Below are 16,325 nucleotides of genomic sequence, written 5' to 3'. Positions count from 1 at the left end.
CAATCAACCATAGCTTTGTCCACTGCAGAAGCAGAATATATTTCAGCATCACTATGCACTACTCAGATGCTCTGGATGAAGAATCAACTAGAGGATCTTCAAATCTTTGAGAGTAACATTCATATCTTTTGTGACAATACTGCTGCCATTTATTTAAGTAAGAATCTTATTTTGCACTCCAGAGCTAAGCACATAGAAATAAAACATCATTTTATTAGAGACTATGTTTAGAAAGGGGTAGTAACGTTGAAATTTATTGATACAGACCATCAATGGGCTGACATTTTTACCAAACCCCTTTCTGAATATAGATTCTCTTTCATCTTGAAAAATCTAAACATTCAAAATTGTCCTAAATAAAATGTGTCTCTGAGTGAGCAAAATAAGACTCTGAAGTAAACAGCGGGATTCTGTATCTGACTCTGATGCTACTACCTGTTAGAAGTCATCTGATTTAGAAATCTCCAGGAACCAACCCTTTGGTATTCCTGAAGAACAGATAAAGTAACACGTGGAACTTCATGCTTCTGACTTTGGAACTTCTAGACAGCTGTCTAGCAGTAATCAAGAAACAGTCTCTTGAGATCTCCTCGAGTAGTGTGCTGATTTTAGGATTAGACATCATTTATGAGCTGTAATCATTTTCCCCTCTAGCGTGCGTACTTGGTTTATGTGCTAAACTCCCACTTCTATGTCGTTTTGCATGCACCCTAATTTGGGTATATATATTCTTCACATTTCACAATTGCACATTTTTTACACTCACAAATACACCTAACCCTCTCTCTCAGTTCTCTCCTCTCTCAAAGGTCTTTCTGCAGTTTTTACTCAAGTTCTTCAACCTTCATCTCAAGTTCATCAACATTCTTCATGGATTCTCAACAACAGTCTGTATACAACTTCTCTCAACAGATGAACTCAACTGAGCAAGCTCCAAGTTCAAGTCATCAAAACCCTGCAATCACCGGAGTCGTTTCCACTCCCATCTACAAAGAACCCCACATTCTTGATCGTGAGCCTCATATTCATCTTGCAACACCGTTTGAGAAGCTGGAGGTGTTGTGTGAAACCTTGGTGGACTTTGACAACATGAAAAGAAATGGTGTCGACCTCACTGATGAACTGAAGAAGCAAGGTGGGAAAACTACTTTCAACACCTCTACGGCCCAGTATACACAAATCTGATAAAGGAGTTCTGGCGGTTCGCTGATTCTGATGATCACTACATTGTCTCCTATGTTCTGGGAGTCAAGATAGTAATCACAGAGAAATCAATTGCTGCTATTCTGAACATGAAGAAGACTGGAGGAAGACGCATATACAACATCAATCCTAGGGAAAAGTATCTGCCCCATGAGATAAACCCTACGATATTTCAACAGAATGCTGAAGGCAAGCATTCCAAGAACAAGGAACTGCATCAGAACCTCCGAGTATGGCTGAAGATCATCTTAGGAACCATCCACCTCCGCCCAACCTTTAACTCATCAAATTACATCAACACAGACCAGAAATGCATCCTTTACTGCATTCACAAGGGTCTGAAGCTCTGCCTGCCTGCACTTCTATTCAAATATCTCAGAGACTCCGTGAAAGACACCAGAAACAACATGAAGACAAGAAACTACATTCCTCTAGGGAGACGTATATCTGATGTGCTGATTGAAAGTGGCCTCGTGGACCATCTAATACAGCTTAGACTTATGGAAGGTGTGATGATAGATACTGGAAGACCTCTGAACGCTTGCAATCTGAAGAGTATGGGAATCATCAATCAAGTGAGGGTCAAACCAACATTGGACACCTCCTGGGAAGCACTTAAAGATCAGCGGGAGATTCCAAATGGACTCTATCTTTTCTCCAAGATCGACCCTCAAGAGGTAGTCACATACTATCTAGAAGATCTGCACAAACAAGGAGTGGACATCTCAGATTTCTCATTAGACTGGCTGCCCTATTTTCCTCCAGACTTCCAGAAGAGGACACGAGAACCATCTGAGAAGACCAAGCAGGCAAAGAAAGCGAAGTTGGGAGAACCATCTGGATCAAGACCTCTAGTGCCTCTGGTTGGATCACTTGGTAAGTCTGTATCTCTCCCTCCCTCTGTAAAAATTAAGCATGTTGCTTCCTTACTTCCTCAACCTTCGCCCATATATACAACCTCTGATACTCCTCCCTCAATCTCTAGACCCTCTAACCTACCATCCCAAAAATTCAACCTTGGCACCACAATCTACCTGTTTCAGAAGCAGAAATGCTGAATGAAACTACTTCACCATCTTCATCACCATCTCCACAATCCCCACCCTACTACAACCTCTCATCTGACACTGAACCCTCTGATCCTCACTCCCCAACTTTGGCTCAGATCCAAAACCGTGCTCTGGCCCCTCAGCAGCCAACAAACTCTAACCCTGAACTTGAAGTTACCTCTCCACCACCAGAAAACCCAAACATAACCACCTCTGAACCCCCACCATCAGAACCAATCCACTCTGAATCACAATCATCCCAACCACTACACTCTGAAATGCCCCAACCTACTACCTCCGATGAACCAACACCTCCCACACTTAACCTAAGCCCCCCCACCTCTCCCTCCCAAGCCTCTGAACCAGAAACCACCCTTTTGACCCTAGAGGAAGCAATTATGGTTTTTGCAGAGTCTTTAGTTGACAAGGTCAAGTCTCTAACCATCAACTCTGACATCAGTGATGATCCCTCCGCTGTAAGGACTCAATGGAACAGAGTGATAAGTTGGATGACCTCTGAAGCCTTCAAGCTGAAAGGCCTATCTGAACAAGTCCGCAACGACTTCATCAGAGACGCTGAGATCAGACTCCAAGAGTGTCTAGCCAGAGAAGTTGAGGAGCAGGAAAGACAGGAAGCTGAAGAGAAAGTAAGACAAGAAGAACTTTAGAGAGTCAGAGAAACTGAAGCCAAAGCTCTTGCTGATGCTGCTGCTGCTGAAGCTGAGGCAAAAGCCAAAGCTGACGCTGAAGAAGCAGCTCACCTTGCTGAAGATTCTGCTGCCAAAGCCAGAAGTGATACATTGACTCAAGGGGAGTCCTCCAACGCTGGATTCGTCCCTATGGTCCTAAAGACCCTTGAAGAGCTGCAAAAAGAACAACAGGTAGTTCGAGCCAGACTGGACCAACAGGATTTTGTCAATGTCAACATTCGGAACATGCTATCCCAACTGCTCCAGAGGATGCCTCCACCTCTAAACCCTTAGGCACCTAGGATATTTTGTACTTGTTACTTTCTGATTTGCTTGTTGCTTACTCTGCTTTGCTTGTTGGTTTTTGTTTCCATATCTGCCTTCTGCGTTTCTGGCTTATGTAAATGCTTATCTGTTTATATCAATTTTTTGCTCAAGTCTTTTTTATTCTGATAAAAAGGGGAAGAACTAAAAAACAGCTCTGATGAAAACATATTTAATTCCTTTCAAACTCTGCAAACATTGTCTCTAAATATGACTTAAGATATGCAGGAAAGTAGCTAACAACACCAAACCGAGGAAGGTCCGGTAAGAACTTCTGAACCATCTAAGATCTAACTCAGGGGGAGCTCACTAAAAACTGATCTAAGAATTTTTCTGAAAATGTTTCATCTTTAACTTAAACTGTTTTGTCATCATCAAAAAGGGGGAGATTGTAAGAACAAAATTGGTTCTACAATAAATTTCTAAGATTTTGATGATAACAAAGGATGAAACCAAAAATGGTACTCTAACGAGATTTTTTCTAAGTGTGCAGGACTCTGAACATTCACGCAAGACTCTGAACACTCAGGCAGGACTCTGAACACTCACGGAGGATTCTGACCATATATCAGATACAAACATGTCAGATATTATGTATAAGATGATCAGACGTTGCTAAGCAAGGAATACGTCTAGGACGATCTGATTCTGATCAAAGAAAGACAGCAAATTCAGAAGCTCCAAGACTACTGGCCTTAGACTCTGATAATTAAGAAGACTAGTACACTAAGAAGCTCTGATGAAGTCAGACGTAATCATCCTCTAAAGACTGACTCTGTTACATCAAGACTCTGATGAAGATCCACAAGTCAAGAAAGCATAACGGAAAGAAATCTCACTATGGAAAGGAAGTATTTTAAGAAAGAATTTAAGAGGCGGACAAAATGGTTATAGAAAGAAACAACAGAAGTAATGACATTAAATACTCATCAAAGACCAAGATTCTGTCATCACTCCAACGGTCCTTCTTAACTACTATATAAAGGACAGATTTGTTCTCTAGATAGATGCAACTGAGACGCATAGAAATATCATTCACATTCTCTCTCAATTTTCACAAGTTGCTGCTCTTACATGAAAAACTCTTGCTCCAATACTTGTCTGTGATACTTGCTTACTGTTAGAAGCACTTTACATTACAACTTTGTTTTGCTTGAATTATTTTTCTTCCTCAAGTGACTCTGCGCAATCTGTATACTTGAGAGGGCTAAGAGATCATTCTCTTAGACGATTGGTTGTATAATCTTTCAAGATTAATGGATTAAGTCCTTTTTGAAGGCGAAATCACCTTGGCCAGGTGGACTAGAGTAGCTTTGATTTTCAAGCGAACCAGTATAAAATTCTGTGTGTTCTTATTTTTAAAAAAAAAAAAGCTTTTATTTCCAAAACAATTCAACCCCCCCCCCCCCTTCTTGTTTTTCTCACCTTCACATTTCGGATATGACCCTGCTGCACTTAATGAGACACCGGTGGCAGGTAAGCACAAACTGAACATGAACGCATTGGTCCAGAAAGGTATGATTTCACAAGTTTCTGATTATTATGCCTTAATAAGTTCGAGTCAGTTTATTATGGCTCTTCCTGACCCTGCACGAATTAGCATTTCCAACACGACCAATTGGCTATATGAGAGTGTCATCCAAGATGATATGGACGAGCACAATGCTGACACATTTGCTGCAGGTGACCCACCGGAGGAAGAAGTACATGAAGAGATGCAAGATCAGGAGCAATTTGCTGCTCCACTAGAGGACTCCATGCACCCAGGTGTCGGTTCGTCATATGTGACACCGGACTAATGGTCGTGGATGCAAACAGAAATTGGCGATCTTCGAGCAGAGAAAACACGCCAAGGTGTAGAGCAAGCCCATTAAAGGACTCTGATGGACAAGATGCACGCGATGATGCAACGTCTGATGTTGCAATTTCCGCCACCATAGTTAACCGATGTGAGTCCCTCTCTATCTTGGATTAAACATTGAGGACAATGTTTAGTTCAAGTGTGTGTGTGTGGGGGGGGGGGGGGTTATTATTTGTTGTTTTTGTTGTTTGTTTTGTTCTTAGTATTTTTGTTTTAATTAGTTGTATGGTACTTTATGTGTTACAGATAAAGGAAAATTGTGTCGGATGAATGATGAAGCTTGGAGCGATTGGATGGAAGACACACCCCTCTACTTGCTCTTCTGGAAACCCCCGAAAGTTGATGTTACTGACCCGAACAATCAGACGCGACTCTTTGTCATTGGACTTCTTAGGGATACTCTATAACCGAAGCGAAGACGAAGTTATATCACACTGAGAGATATCTTGGAAGCCTGCAAGCTAGATAAAACATGGTGAGGACTACAAAAAACCAAACACTTATCATCATGAGAGTTGTTCAGGTATGTCTCTGTCTCTCTAGGTTTGCATTAGAGATACTGAAATTTCATAACACATTGTACACACTGAGGCATTATTTTTTCTTTTTCATTTAAACCCTGAGCCTTTCCAGCCAACCCGCCATTATTACCCTTCGTTCATCAAATTTGAGCCATATTTCCTTTTGTTTTCTATGTAACTAGTGTATATAACCATAAGCCCATACACTACCACACCTTGCTTAGATAAGTGGTGTTTACCCCGAAGCTGCGGAAAAGCCTAAGTTTGGGGTTTCATCAAAATGTTGGGGACATCGATGAATTGTAGATAAGTGCAAAAAGATGAGAAAATTCAAAGAAAAGAAAAGAGAAAAAAAGAGAGATCATGAAGCACTTATCTAGAAGTATTAAGATTGGCAAAAATCATGCTCAAAAGAGCAATAAAAGAAAATATATGAGCCAATGAATCTCAACAAGAACGATGTCCAAAAGAAATACCCCCGATTTTTAGATTAAACAACAGTTACGAGGGTAACAACACGAAATTTGAGCCTGAACCCCTAACATTCCTTTTTTTTGTTTTAACTCCCCACCTTACACCTTAGCCCTGCTACAACCGAAAAAGTCCTCGAATAGTGTATGTTATGTGTTTCTTGTTATGAAGGTATCTGTATTTCAAACCTAAGAGTTGACTTTGCATGCTCTATTTTTCTTGAGTGTAAACACTTTGATCCTGAGAGATTTGGTGAGAGTGTGAAAAGCTACAGACCAAAATATGTGTCAAAGTGAAAGTGTGGCTGAAGTCGTAAATCGGGAAAGAGTAAAACTGTGATTGAAAAGTGAAAGGAGATCGCGAAAGATCGTAGTGGCATTGTGGATGCGAAATTTGGGGGTAACCGTCCTGATGTCTCGAGCATCACTTGAGGACAAGAAATGAGATAAGTTTGGGGTTGTGATCAGTCTCCAATTCTACTTGTTTTCTGACACTCATTTGGCACCTTTGTACGAAGTCGGTAACACAGTAGTCCACTTATTTTATTATTTTGTTTAGTAATTTAGATGTTTTGTATTGTTGTTTCCATTTGTTGATTACATGTTATATGCATCATCATACTCCATTTTATGTTCCTTTGTGGTAGTTCTATTGGTTTCAGGTGTAAGCAAGTGTATCGGAGGGATAAACAAGCAAATCGGATGTTACAGACCCGTCGGAAGAAGAAAATTGGACAGTACAATAGTCCTGACACGACCACCCGTGTTGCCCAACACGGGCCGTGTCAGGAGAAGGCACTTGGAAGAGGAAAACAAGGAGTTGACAAGGGTGCCCGTGTCAGCTGACACGACCCATGTCAGCTGACACGGCCCATGTCAGCCTCCTTGAAGGGGCGTGTCAAGGCCTTTTGCTCCAAAAGCCCAACACGACCTGTCGTGTTTCCTGACACGGCCAGTCTTGGCTTGGACACTTGATTTTCCAGTTTTGTGTTGTTTTTGGCACGACTAATCCCGTAGGGCATTGGACTTTTGCTAGATAAAAATTGTCATCAGGAACTATTTACAGGAGATTTGAATATGGAGAGAGGGACTTTTTACACAACCAAAAATTAGAGAGGATCAAGATTGAAGCAGTGGAAAGCGAAGAAGAACGGAGATCCTTCAATAGCGGACGCGATTGAAGATCAACGAAATTCCAAACTTTTTGTAATGTCTCAATTTTATCTTGTATCTGATTTGAATAATATGATAGATTAAACCCCCCAATGCCAGGGGGTGTCCCTGAATTGATCATGTAATGACTTTGATGCTAGATTTTCCTTAATATATGTTATTTGTTATCAATTTCACAGTGTGATTTGCGTAATGCTTTCTTTATCAGAAAAATTAAGATTGTTGTAAGGTTAACGATTAGCAGGATTGCAATTGTTAAGATTTTTATACAATAAAAGCATAATAGATACCACCTAGGACTAGGAATTACCCTATGGTTACCGGTTTAATCTTGTTAAATTAAAATGCTTGGTTTCATCATAATCACCTAAGGACTTAGGGGTTAGATTGAATACCAAAGGTTTCCCTCTGAGGTCTTAGGGGGAAACAATCTTAAGATCCGTCAATTGAAATAATTCTCATTATTAAGGAGATATACACTCAAGGGTCATTACAGGAGATTTTTACACACCACCCTTGGCATATCATTATAATTTGTGAAAATATTTATTTGTTTTATTTTTCCTTACAGTGAATTTTACAAAACCGAAACTATTACTTTTGTTCAATTGAGTGACTGTTTACTCATATATTGCTGCACAATCCTCGAGATCAATCTTTGGGAAACATCCCTCTTATTACTATATCGACAAAATAGTACACTTGTTAATTTTCCGATCAGAAGCTCAAACCTACATTGGAAAGCAAGTATTCCCATTGAATATTTTACAGTGCTAGGGTTTATAAGAGTCCTTGTTATTTCTATGTACACCTCTATGTTTCAATAACTTGGCATAAAAGGTGTGAAACTTACCGAAATCTTGACGCGGGATGCAAGAACATGTACGAATTCTCTCCTTCTGAGTTCAATTCGCTTCTTCCTCTCCAATTCTATTCTTCTTCAATATCTTCTTCTTCGCGTTGAGAATGGAATTCAGATGACGGGATTAAGGTGGTGCTGCAAATATATGGTGAGCGTGTGAAAATGATGATAATGATGACGATTGAAGAATGATGAGGATGGTTCCGAGAGAGACTGAAAGTAGAATGGAGCATGAATCTCTAAAATTTGAAGAGTGAATGAGTGATTTTGGATTTTTTGGATTTTTTTTATGAATGCATTGGGTTGAGGATTTATAGGATCGAAAGTTAACAGAGAAATCTCACAATTTTAGTTATCCACAACTCAAGTTAGTTGAACATTGATCTTCTGTAAGCAAATCCGTTAACTCAATTTTGAATGATTCAATTAGTTGATTTGCTTTGAATTTCTGTTAAGCTATTTCCGCATCTGTTAATCCCACTGTTAGTATCAACTGGATTTATGTTATTGAAAAATGGATATTTGTTAGCTATTGTTAGGAATAACCTGTTTGAGTCAATCGAAAATCTGGATTTTGGTTTGGAGTTCTGCAGCATGTTGGTAGGTTCAATTGATTTGGGGATTTCTTATCAATTTATCTTGTTAGCAATTAATTGTAAATACTGCAGTGTTGTCAATTGTGAAGTTGAATTTTTGCAGGTGAATTATATGTTAATTGGAACTTGGTTTTAAACTGTTAAATGGTTTTGCAGGTTTAAAAATGGAATTCTTTTTGAAGTTTAATTTGAAATTTGTGTTAAATATTAATTTGAGATGGATTTAAATGTTAATAAAAGGTAATTTGAAATGGATTGAAATGTTAATTTAGCTTGAAATGTTTATCTCACTAGAATCAATGGCTCACTCATGTTTTTTTTATCTTTTTAGCTAACCCAAGGCAAGTGGAACTCATGAGAGTGAAGATGGAAAGAAGAGGGATCCAAAATAGAGAAGGTTTTTAGGAGTCAAGAGTTGACTTTGATCAATTGTTGACCATAAAGTCAACAGGTGACTAAAAAGCCTACCTTGCCAAAATCTCCAATTTTTGTAAATATTCTTATTGGACAATGTAAAATGAAACTTGAATGTAATTAGAGATTATTTAGTTTAATGCAAAAATGATTTTACATTTCAAAAATATAACTTTCCCTCCAAAAAAAACTAGGGTTGCAAGCCACATGATCCAACTCAATCAAACCAAGATGAAATTAGGGTTCCATGACCTCCCAATGCAAAATAATCCCTTAAAGCCAAGAACTAGAGTTTGCATGAATAACAGGTCAAGATGCAATCCTACGAGGTCAAATAAAACCAAAATTTGTTACTCGCAAGCTTTTAATCTATGATGCTTATGAGAAGGTGTTAATATGAATGCATGATGCATATGAATGCAGATGAATCTCAAGACAAAGTTTGGGTGAAAAGATTAAAAGGGAAGGAAAAGTTTTGGGGTTTGACACATATTGTTGTTATTGTTTTTGTTATTGTTATTATTGTTGTTGTGGTGGTGGTGTTGAGATCCAAAACCCTAGAGTTTTTGTTGTTGTTTATGTTGTTGTTATTTATGTTGTTTTTTTCGACGTTGTTGTTCTTGTTTTTGAGACCCTAAACCCTAGAGGTTGTTTATTGATGTTGTTATTATTGATATTGTTGTTGTTTATTGACGTTGTTGTTCTTGATATTGTGTTTGATGTTATTGGTGTTTTCTTGTTGTTTTTATTGTTGATATTGATATTGATATTATATTTTTTATGATTCTTTGTGTCGATATCTGCTTGTTCCATCTAGTTGAGTTTATTATATCTAATGTCAACTATTTATTTCACTAACCCCTCTTTGAACATATAACGTGGTAAATTCATTTTGGAAATAATCATATACAAAATTATGTTATATCTGAAACTTATCTTACACTGATTAATGGTTCTCTAGCATTCTGCAACTCATCATTTATCTCACGTTGTTTTATTGTTAAAATTTCTCAAATACTTCTAGTTTTCGTTCAAGTTTCTTTTATATTTGTTCATTTTTCAAAGCATCAAATTTATGTTTTCAAGATGAATTAGTAGAAAATAAAGTGTTGAATAAAGAACTTGAAACATTAGAGATATTTTAACGATAAAATAATGTGATATGAATGATAAGTTGCAGGATGCTTCAAAATTATAATTAATGTAAGTTATTATTCAAATATAACATAATTGGTCATATAATTATTTTCCTAACCAATTTTTAGAAGTTATATGTTCAGTATAGGGTTTGTTGAAATAAGCAATCCATATTATATTTAATAAACTCAAAATTGTTTATGCCCTTGGTTTTATGAGATAACCGAGGTGAAAATATGGTATATCCGTCGATGAAATTACAAAACTGATGGGACATGTGTTTTTATCATTTCACAATTCAAAAAAGGTCTCCCCAGGGTTCAAACTCATGACCTTATCACACACCCGTTGGCTTTTTTTAAATTGGGAGGTAAAACATGCATTTTTCATGACACCATTCGTTACATTGCCTCGGTAGCCGATGTTACATCTCTTTCGCGTGCAACGGTAAAAAAATTATTTGTAGTAGTGATAATTAGAGATGAAGGTAGGGACATTTGTAAGACCCTAATTTTGACCCTAAGATCCCTCATGGCATCATATCATTGCTCATTGCATTTGCCTCAAGGATCATAACATCTTGGTTCCTTTACCCTAGGGTTGAGATTTGTGTGATTTGGTTTGAGACTACCAAGCATGCTTGAATTGTATATTATTGCTTTTATTATTTTTTTTTTTACTAACCAAAAGCACAAAAATATGTCACTAACTTGTTTTGTTTTGAAGCTTAAGCAATCATGAGATCCAAGGCTCCTAGAAGGCTCCTATGCTCAAGGAAATGGCCAGATGAAGATGAAAGCAAGCATGACAATGATTCCCAAAGCTCTCAATCATCATATATGTATCTCAAGTATCTCAGTTTGTCATTTTGATCAAGATAAACCAAAGGGCTTGAGGGTTGTTTCCCAAGGAAACCCTAATTCAACTATGCATTGACTGTGCCTTGCTCATGAAGCAACCTCAACCTATGATAAAATTAAATCAAGGGAAGTTATTTCATGCATATATGAGCTTATGTGAGTATCCTCAAACATTCATTCATCAAGATTTGAAGTTTGGACTTGAGAAGTTGACAAGTCAAGTCATCTGACTATTTTGAAATCCACTGAGACCTAACTTTTGATGTGTTTGTCAAATGAAGATGATCCAAAGATAAAAAATGTTCTTAAGAACCATATGAGAAACGTTCATGTTCATCAAAAATCCATTTGAAACTTGGAAGGTCGTCATTCATTTCAATACATTATAGGTCATTTTGACTGAAACCCTAATTTTGGGTCAACTTCCCAAGGACCTAACTCACTCATTTTGAATGATTTTGAGGTGAGACCAATTGCATTGGAAATCTTAAGATGTATACTTCAAATGTTATGTTGGACAAAATTTTATAATCCTAAATAAACACATGTGATAGTACAAAACATTATAGGTCACTTTGGACCAAAGCCATTGAATCTTGAAAATGTCCAAATTTAAGTGCCCATAACTTTCTCATCCAAAATCCAAATGATGCAAAACTTAAGTCCAACTTGATAATCTTGAAAAGATCTACAACATTGATGTTGAAGGTTTTTTCATTTGAGGTTTGCATCATTGAAATAGAAGGGCTTGAAGTTGGCCACTTTTGGTAAATTTTCAAAGGCATGTTTTGTGCATCAAACTTCATGACCAGTTTTCACAATTTTCCAAACTACAAATGGATTTTTGTCCAACATAGATTTTGTTCCTTATGTCAAGATCTTTCTAACCATTATCCACATGCCTATGTTTGTAATTTCTATGTATGACTTTCGAAGAGAGGAGCATTTGTGACCATTTATGCATTTCATGATGAAACTTCATGCACAAGCAATTGTAATGCAAATCACACGTCCAAATCAATTCATCATGCTATCAGCTTGCAAAACCATCAGCTTTTGGGCCTCATATGCGCCTGTACAACCCCATGCATGGAGGACCCAAAGCTTCATGCACACGAGTTTGTCACACTTTGTTTGCAGCTGCAACTATAAATAAACACCTTGCTTCATTCATTTCTCAACCTGAAGGCGCCTAAAGCTCTACTGAAATCCATTCCCAACCTCTCACCAAAGGAATTTTGAATTTTCATTTCTCTTTTCAAGTTTGAATTTCAACAAAATCAGTTGATCTTCAACACTTATTCCTTAGCCTTGCACTCATACCATACCTCAAGATCAAGCTGCAAGCAAGAGTTTGGTTGGATCGTGCTCATCAAAGTTGCACTTCAAAGGTTTACATCTCAACTGTTTTGATTCGAATATCATCATACGTTGTGCTTTGCTTATGTTTGTTTGGTTCTCTGAAGTCCTCGTGTGACAGGCAAGCCAATGGTGGCTTTAATTTCATGAATTGATGCATTTCAGATCGAACACCTGGATTTTCCATCTCAGATTTCTCCTTCCATAGGGATCTTGAGAGAAATCCAAGGTTACAGGGGTGATGTACATCACCCCAGCTTTAATTTGGTATAAAGATTATGCAATTTGGTTGAGGTTGCAAAACCTGCAACTGGTGGCCGGTTTCTGTTTGCTCGCCGGAGAAGACGGTGGTTTCCACCACCGTCCCCACGTGGAACTACTCTGAGCCATTGGATGATGATTACAGGATCTAATCTTGGCCTTTTCTCTTTATGACTTTTTTAAATCCAACGTGTGATGTGTTTGACTGTGGAACACAATGAGCGCGCGCCTGAGAGCCTTAGGATCATCCACGTCAATTAATGAATGTTGATCCAAGCGCTGTGGATTTTCCAGATTTTCTTAATTTCTGTTTTATTTTCTTTAATTCCTTTTATTTTCAAAAATTCATAACTCTTTTATTTGGAATCACAAAAATATGGGACCAATTGCAAAATTTTTATTTTAAAATCTAGTTTCATAATTTGATTTTTACTTATTTTTGTGATTTAATTTAATATTTTTTGTGAATTATTTTGTTTTTAATTGTTTTTAATTGTTTTTAATTCATTTTAAATACTTTTTGATATTCAAAAATGGCAAAAATATTTTCTTAACACATTTGGATCATGATAAGTCTATGAATATATTCTCATCAATTTCTTAATTGATTTGAGATTTATTTGAGATTTTAATTCATTTGTGTTATATTTTAATGCTTTTAATTGATTTTAAAATAGTTTCTGTTTTCAAAAAATGTTGAGAAAATTTGTCAAACCTTGTTTAACCATGTTAGACTTATGATGATCCAATTGGACTTATCCAAGTTGATTTGAATTGGATTTGAAGTTTGACCTTACTTTGTTCATTTTATTTTATGTATTATTTTAATTCCCAAAAAAATACCAAAAATATGTTTGACCTCTCTTGACTTATAATCTTCATTTCACTTTTGTTTACCATTGATTGATGTTGATTCCATTCATATTTGATCATTGTGCTTTGTTTATGTCATTTGAATTCTCCTTTTGATTCATTTCATTTCATCTTCATCTCTTTTGCTTTTCTTTTTCTTTTGACCAATGAGTTAATGATTTGTGGTTAGCCTTAACATATGAGAGACTTAACCTTCTTTGATCCAAATCAAATTCAACTTGATCAAAGATCAAGTGAATTGCTTTGTGTCCAAGATAGGTTGCTTCTTGATCAAGCAAAAAACCTAAAATCCATACAAGATCATTCTTCTTTTCTTTTGGCATGACAAGTTATAGGAGCTTGGCTTGTTAGTCATGATCTCTAACTTGTGTTTATTTGCCTATAGTTTTATTGACCGGCCTCAGATAGGTGTGACTACTACATTAGTCCACTTACGATTGCTTAACATAGCGCTAAATTGACTTATGACACACTAACACTAACTACTAATTACTAACTTTTAAATTCAAGCATTTAATTCTTGCAATTTACTTTAATGCAATTTAATTTCTTGCTCATTTATTCATATTGTCTTTTTCCTTTTGCTCATTTATGCTCATGTTTATGTTTATGATATTTTCCTTTTTCTCATTTGAGCATATTATTGTGTAAATATATTATTGCATTGTGCTTATTTTGTCTTTGTTTGTGTGAACCCAATGCAAAAAGGAGAAAGGACTTAGAATTAGGACTTTACCTATGCTTAATGGAGTTCAAGAGCAACTAGGCCTCATGCCTTTAGAATGCTAAACTTGTTGAAGAGCAACTAAGCCTCATGCCTTTAGAATGCTTACATCATGAAGTTGACTTGAAAGGACCCCTAATCTAAACTCTCTCTTTGTCCATCCCTCTTATTGCATTGTGAACTTTTTGATTGTTTGTCCTTGTGTGATAGGGATTCCAAACTTGAGATAGCTAGAAGGACCATTGTCATAAATAACCAAGTTAAGAGAGACAAGCCAAATGGAGATCCTAGGAGCTTGATTGAATATTTGTTTGATTGCTTGAGTTAATTGCTAAGTCCAAAGGAAAGGAGCATCTTGAATCATTCCTATGATCTCAAAAAAGGAACTCCAAGAGTTTTAATCTCTTCTATCATCTTTGCATGTTTAGAACTAGCCCTTCTCTTCTTATCTCCACTCTAACCCAAGCCAAACTCATTTTTGTGCAAACATTGACATTGTTTTCAAAACTAGAAACCTAGGCCATATGCCTTTGATTTTTCAAATTCTTTTCATTTAACACTTATTTTGAATTGAATCTTAAGTCAACTTTGACTTCATTTTATGAATACTTCTAACTTGTAAATACAACTCACTTCAAGTGATTTTTGTGGTTCCAATGGCCACCTCTGTTAAAACCTTTTTCATAAACATTAGCCATAAGTTTGAGTTATCATAGTGATTGATGTAAACCTCACCTTATTCTTAGTGATTGGACTATAAGTCTTCCATACTTATTATAGGGTGGATCCCTCACTAGTATGTTGAAGCTCTCCTCACATGGTGGATTGTTGGTTTAGGTTGAGTTTTCTCCCTTTGATAACAAAAGACCTTAAGGCTTTTGGTCAAATCAATTCACCAATCTTTTAAGATTTTTTTAACCCCGAACTACGAGGTTTTGATCCTATCTTTGTGATGGTACGTAGGCAATGGGTTTATCCATTCAAGCAACAAATTGTAAATAATTTGTATATTCTTTTCTCATCTCCCCAATCATGTTTGCACAAATATTTTCACAAATACCAACCTACCATACGCATTTGCAAAAAGGGCTCCCTTAGAGTACTGAGGATGTTTTGGGTGCTTAAAACCTTCCCATTGCATAACCAACCCCCTTACCCAGATCTCTGACATTTTTATTAGTTTTTGATTTGATAAAACTTCTTACTTGGTTTTTGTTCGCTTTCTAACCTTTCCTTTGGATAAATAGAAGTGCGGTGGCGACTCGAATTGTATGCTTACTTTTGATTTAGTCAATAAATCATAAGGTAACGAATACCCCGCTACAACAGTTCAAGAACTAAAGATATTAAATCAAGTTCTAACTATTAAAGAGTGAAATGCTGATAATTTACTTAAGAGATCTTGTATAACATTGATACATGTAACTTTTTTCTAATATAACTTAATATCTCATATTATATTTTTCTAATTCAATTCAAAAGGTTAGATATTCAGTAAGGGGTTGAAAAAACACTCAAATCATATACGATATGATAAACTCATCTTCTATGACATGTTGATTGAATGTAATAAAGCTGCAATTCAGAAGGTTTATCATTAATCAAACCTTAACAACAAAATACATCAACAATACACCTTAAACAACATACAAAAAATAAATTTAATTAATAACAACCAAATCATCAACAACACACAATAAACAACATACGACATACAACTTTTATTACTAACAACATACAACTTGTATCAACAATTAGAATATTTCAACTCATAAAATGTTTCACAAACGTATCTCTTATTGAAAAGATTCGTGGAGAACGAATACGAAGAAATAAGCTACTTGTCTCAGAATGACATCCATAATGAAATGAGGATGAAGCTGAAATGAAAGCTACAAACTTGTGTAAAATTTGAATGGATGTTATTCTGCGTCTTTCAGAGAAGTTTG

At 36.5% G+C, this 16,325-nt stretch overlaps 1 pseudogene; it reads left to right on the top strand.

Moving 5' to 3' along the window:
* The first annotated feature begins 5,063 nt into the window (after window positions 1-5,063).
* The window catches only part of LOC127109933 (pentatricopeptide repeat-containing protein At2g35030, mitochondrial-like), a 50,132-nt pseudogene continuing 38,870 nt past the window's right edge, over window positions 5,064-16,325 (top strand).

This window comes from Lathyrus oleraceus, chromosome 1 (assembly GCF_024323335.1).
Source record: "Lathyrus oleraceus cultivar Zhongwan6 chromosome 1, CAAS_Psat_ZW6_1.0, whole genome shotgun sequence".
Classification (NCBI taxonomy): domain Eukaryota; kingdom Viridiplantae; phylum Streptophyta; class Magnoliopsida; order Fabales; family Fabaceae; genus Lathyrus; species Lathyrus oleraceus.
The sequence above is the reverse complement of the archived record's forward strand: the minus strand, read 5'-3'. Positions and strand labels throughout refer to the sequence as shown.